A 6,197-nucleotide genomic window follows, 5' to 3' on the forward strand; every position below is an offset into this window, starting at 1 on the left:
TATATATATATATATAAATTATGTAAAAGAAACATTAACTTTGATTAGACAAAAAATTTTAGTAAAAAATATTATTCTTGTAAACTCAATATATTTTTTATTTGTTTTTATAAAAAGAAGTTCGGTGTGTTATATTTTATATATATAGTTTATATGGTAAGTTAAATTTAAATTTATCTTCATATTAATTGTATAAAATAAATTTTAACTTTGATTGGACAAAAAAGCTTAGTGAAAAGGTTTATCGCTATGAATTCAAAATAAATCACTACTAAAAAAAGTTGTTTTTACGACACACTAATCACATCGGTTCTCCTAAACCGATGTGGTATAATAAGCGATGGCAATTTCATAATTATGAACTTAGAAAACGAAGACGGTGATGTACAAGCCTGTCTTTGAATTGATGTATAATTACTTCGATGACCTTGCTTTGCTGGACACCGTCGTCGTTGGCATGGCATTATAGTCACGTGACTCGAACAAGACTCTCGTGACCTCAGTAGACTCAGTTGCCCTACGTGAAGTTGACCCCTTCGTCACTCAGGTCATCGTCACTTAGCTCAGCCCTTCATCACTCAAGTCATCTTCACTCACCTCACCCTGAGTTACGCTGGTCATCGTCATTGAGGTCACCCCTTCCGCATCGGCCCAACCCTAGCCTCTCGTCACTCAGCTCACCCCTTCTTGTATTTGCCCAAACTGAACCCTTGTCTTCTTGTAAGCTTTCTTTTTTTTGTCTTTATTTCACTTTGCTATGTGTTTCATTTTCTACTTTGTTTGTTGAAGTTTTACTGTGGTTTGTCATAAGTATTAGGTATTTATTTTTTAATTTTACCACCAGCTAGTGTGTACATTACTTGTAATTAATTTGTGTTCAAAGTTTTCCAAATTCAATTGAGGTTTCTTAGTAACCACTTATAGGAAAATAAAGCAAGAGGTTGCTTCTGTATCTTTGATTCATTCACCTTTGAGTTTGTGCATGCATAAAAATTTGTATGTGCTTAGGACTTCAAAATGACAAAATTCTGGGACCCCTAATTTGAGTGCTCCTCTGCTTAGCCTATCCTGTTTTGTTAATGGAATGGATATATGTGTTTGCAAGAATGTGGGCATAAAATATGTTATAATAACATGTTAAAATACTAGTAGGAATAATAAGGGCCAATGCTAATAGGTCTTGCAAGCAAAGGTTAGCTGGTATAGGATTTTTCCAGGATTAAGGAAAATCTGAAATGCTACAGTAGTATAAGTAGTCCACACACACACAAGGGCTTTTTAAAATGCCTCATGATATTCCTTATAGTCATACCACTCATATAATATAAAGAACTTACCATGAGTTGGAGTAAAAGACCATAATCTAAAGAAATTGAAAGCAAGGATATGATGCATTTCTAAAAGGAAAGACATAACTTCAAGGCCATCCATAAAAGTCAGAATATGATGCATCTAGAGATGAATTACATTTGGGTGGTCTATCCTTAAAGCAAGTAATAAAATTGGGTGGGGGTGAATTACATTTTAAATGACTCTTAGCATAAACTCACCGGAAAATTATTACTATATGACCACAAATAATTTAATTGATTCATTCAAGACTATTCAACTACTTCTACGTGAAGAGATCCTTTTGAGGAAGGTAATTAACCAAGATATAAGAGGCGTTAACCCTTCATTAGAAGGATCAGAATTAACTCTGGATCCTTTACGAAGTTGTGTTCCATCAAGTTGCAACTGAGCATTTTACACATCTTTTGACAAAAAAAATGCAATACACATTATAACTACTCATATTAGGTTTCCCATAGATTTTTTTTTGTCACATGCTTCCAAGCAGAGTACAAAAGCTACCAACATCACCACTTATGCAACCCAGTGTCTATCCTCATCTAATAGCATATAATAGTCTCTGACTCACTCCCTATCATTTTCTTCCTACTAGAACAACCAAAGGGTCAAAACACTTTCATGGACACCAACTTAGAATACTCCAATATGTTGTTTTTACTCCTCTTTGGTTCCACTTCATTGATTTGCCTCTCACACTTGGCTTCTACAGCCACTCCCAAGCTCAACACTGAAGATGGAAAAACTCATTACTTCACTGATTGTTGTTCGCACAGTTTTTATACTTGTATCAAATCAATTCATACTTCATAAATTAGTTTATAATCGTTTCTACTTTCCCATGTTTTGGATTGGAACATAGAGTAGGAAAAGTGAGGCAGAGTCAAAAGTGGTCTTGTCTCACTCATTTCTTTTGTTTGGATGTATGGACATCAAAAGAAAATCATGGATTGGTTGTTTTATTTCATCATACCTTCTAATTCTATGCATATGCACCAGTGGTACCGTAAGACTCATTTGAATGTCTTTGTTAGTATTGTACGACTTCTTTTGTTGGCTAAGAAGAAAGAGATTTTCCTCTTACATGTGATGTTGTACGACTTTTGTTGTGCTAATTAAATTTCACTCTTATCTGTATTTTCTTGGTCTTGGATTGTTTAGTCAAAAATATTTTTTTTTTTACTACAAGATAACTTACATATGCTATTGATGCAAGCAAGGCAGAGCAAAGTATAACTTTCTCTCCAACCAATGGATTGAGTATTAGAAGCAACAACATCTGGAAGCAAACTGAGGGTAAGTAACCATGGATAATAAACTTATTAAACACTCATAGAAGCCTGATTGAATATCACCAAGTTAGAACAATTTTTTACAAGCATAATATTAACTGCACAAATAAAAGTGTTGGATCAAGTGGCCTCGGAATAATTAAGAAGGGGGGGTTGAATTAATTATTAACGAACCTTTACTAATTAAAAATCTATCCTTCTTAATATTACCAAAAGTAAAAACAATAATTAAAGTGCACAACGGAAATTAAAAGAGTAGGGAAGAAGAAGACAAACACAAGAGATTTATACTGGTTCGGCAACAACCCATGCCTACATCGAGTCCCCAAGCGACTTGTGGTCCTTGAGATTTCTTTTCAACCTTGTAAATTCCTTTACAAGCAAAGATCCACAAGGGATGTACCCTTCCTTGTTCTCTATGAACAACCTAGTGGATGCACCCTCCACTAGAATTGATCCACTAGAACTGATCCACAAGAGATGTACCATCTCTTGTTCTCAGTTACAACAACACAAGCAGATATACCCTCTACTTGTACCACAAAGGATGTACCCTCCAATGTGTTAAGACAAAGTTCTCAGGTGGTTAGTCCTTTGAAACTTTGTGAATGGGGAAACAAAAGAATTCTCAAGCAGTTAGTCCTTTGAAATCTTTTGTTTATGGGAAAGGGAAGAATCAAAAGAATTCTCAGACTGTGTCATTTTGAATTCTTTGACAAGGGAGAAGGGAGACACAAAAGAATTCAGGCGGTTAGTCCTTCGTTCTTTTGGAAAAGGGAGAAGAGAGACACAAAAAGAATTCAGGCGGTTAGTCCTTGACAAATTCTTTTTGGCAAAGGGAGAAGGGAATGAAAAAGATGAATAGCACAAGTTTTGTTTTCAAGGTTTGGAAAACCAGAAAACTTAAGAAAGCTTTTGATAAACGAAGAAGAAGAAGATGTTCAAAGAGATTCAAAAGAATGTAATGAAGATGGTCAAGAAAACCATTAGAAGAGTTATAACTTTTAGAAAAACTTGAAAACCATTGGAAGAGTTACATCTTTTGATTTTTATTCAAAACTTATCACTGGTAATCGAGTATCAAATCATTGTAATTGATTACACAAAACATTTTTGTGAAAGGATGTGACTCTTCACATTTGAATTTTAATTTCAACGTTCAAACACATTGGTAATCGATTACCAATATATTGTTATCGATTACACCATTTTGAAATTGATTGGAATGTTGTAAATTCAGTTGAAAGCTTTTTGAAAACAAAACTTGCCACTGGTAATCGATTACAGTGAACTGGTAATCGATTACTAGAGAGTAAAAACTCTTTGGTAAAGACTTTTGTGAAAACTTCATGTGCTACTCAATGTTTTGAAAAACTTTTTTGTACTTATCTTGATTGAGCCTTTTCTTGATTCTTGAATCTTGATCTTGATTATTATTGATTCTTGAAAACTTGAAACTTGAAACTTCTCTTGAATCTTTCTCTTGATTCTTGAATTGTTCTTGACTCAATCTTGAAATCATTTTCATGGGCTTTTTGTCATCATCTTTGTTATCATCAAAACACCTTGAATCAATCTTGATTTATCATCATGAAGCAATGAAGCTTGCTTCTACAAAAAGTACATAGGTTTCTGAATTCAATGGGAAAGTATATAATGAGAATGAGAAAGCAAGTTATCGATTCATAAGTAAACAAAAGGAAACAATTCAGAAAGAAAAAGAAAAAAGACCTAGATGATTAAAGAGCTAAAGGCAAAATGTAATGAGTTAACAGTCAAAAAGGTACAAAAACTTAGGATTCTTGGGGTGGCAATGGTGACATGAACTTAAGCTATCTTATTTGAAGCACAGGCAAATTTCACATGTGCATTAAGTAATAGGATGCAGGTTCAGAATATTATAAAGTAATATTTACAATTACATTAGTTCAATGATCCATGTAGTCGACCTCACTCAGTGACAAAAGGCTATTGTTTTCTTGTATTTACATTATCTCATATTCTCTAAACAAAACTTCCTTAATAATGTCTTACACTCAATTCTAACACCTTACAGCTTTGGCAAGCTGTTTCACTATTAGAAACGAAAATTGTTTTTAGACTGAAACTTTAAGTAGTCAAATTATTAAGACAGGTTTGTACAAGTTTAAAAGAATTTCTCCATTCTACTTACATTTGAGAAGCCTATATTAATTAAAAGAAAATTATGTTATGCACTCTTTACTTGGGAGAGAATAATCATAACACCAATAGCTTTATTTACAAATTATATGAAGTTACTACTAACTAGATATCTTTAATTTTAGGTATGGAGGAATTAAAGGAAGAAAATTCCTTTGGGAAATATTATACCTGAGAAAAGATTGAACCAATTCCCACCATCATCAGAAGTTCTGAGAATTGATTTTTGTTAAAACCAAAAACAACTTTCAAATAGTACTACACAGGAATTGTGAGACTGTACAAAAAACTATGGAATCAGAAAAAAAAAATTTTTAATTAAATACAAACCCTAAAAATAAGAATAGAAATAATGGCTTGTGTAACATCTCAATTTTTCGTAAATAAATTTAAAAAGTTTTTTAGTAAAAATAAATAAATAAATAAATAAATAAATATAGAGCAAATAATAGGCTGAGTACCCTAGGTATAAATAGTTATGTTAAGTCAGCTGCCTCCTTTTGGCCTCATTTTCGTTTTTCCCCTTCTCCTCTCAAAACCCTTTCTTTTTCCCGCAGCCCACCAAACCAGTCTCAGAAAAACGACGATCTCGAACCCGTTCACTGTTGGATCGTCGTGAAATTTGAGTATCATGTTCGCAACCCAATTCCGAAAGTTCTCACCGTTGGGAATTTCAAAGTCATATCTGAGATTAGAGGAAAGCCCTTCGCATTGTAGCATTTTAATTTCCCGCAGAAACCCAAAACTGTCTCGGTAAAACTATACTCCCGGTTTCGTTAGCCGTTGGATTTTCATGAAATTTGGATATGTTGTTCGAAATTCAATTCCGCACGCTTCCACCGTTGGGATTTGCGAGATAATATTCGTGGAGGGAGAAAAGGGAATCGTATGAAGACAGTACAAGTGGAGGTTTCAATCTCTTCTCCATCTCTCTGACGTTTAAGAATTCTATCGGAGCAGTCGGATGAATAATTGAAAGAATTTCCGGGAACCGCTGGAGATGTTACTATCGCTGGCTGAAGACACTTGAGCCCGCTTAGAGGTAAGGAATGAGTTATTCACAATTGGGGATTAGTGAGAACATGATCCTTAGAGAACTAAATATGGGTTTGTTTGGGGATGTTTATTGAATTATAATTTTTCTTTATGATTATGAATACAATATTATTATGTTCTATGTACCAATTGATGTCCTGATGAGAATTGATTGATAAACTTGAGTGCTCTTGATGTCTTTGTGTTAACCCATGATTTTGATTAATTGATTTTGATACAATTGTGAGAAACTATTTCAGAGATTTTACATTCCATGTTGTGATAAAATCTTTTGTATAAATTGTTATGTTGAGGTTATGAAATGATGATTCAAACTGT

Source organism: Glycine max, chromosome 14, assembly GCF_000004515.6.
Source record: "Glycine max cultivar Williams 82 chromosome 14, Glycine_max_v4.0, whole genome shotgun sequence".
NCBI lineage: Eukaryota > Viridiplantae > Streptophyta > Magnoliopsida > Fabales > Fabaceae > Glycine > Glycine max.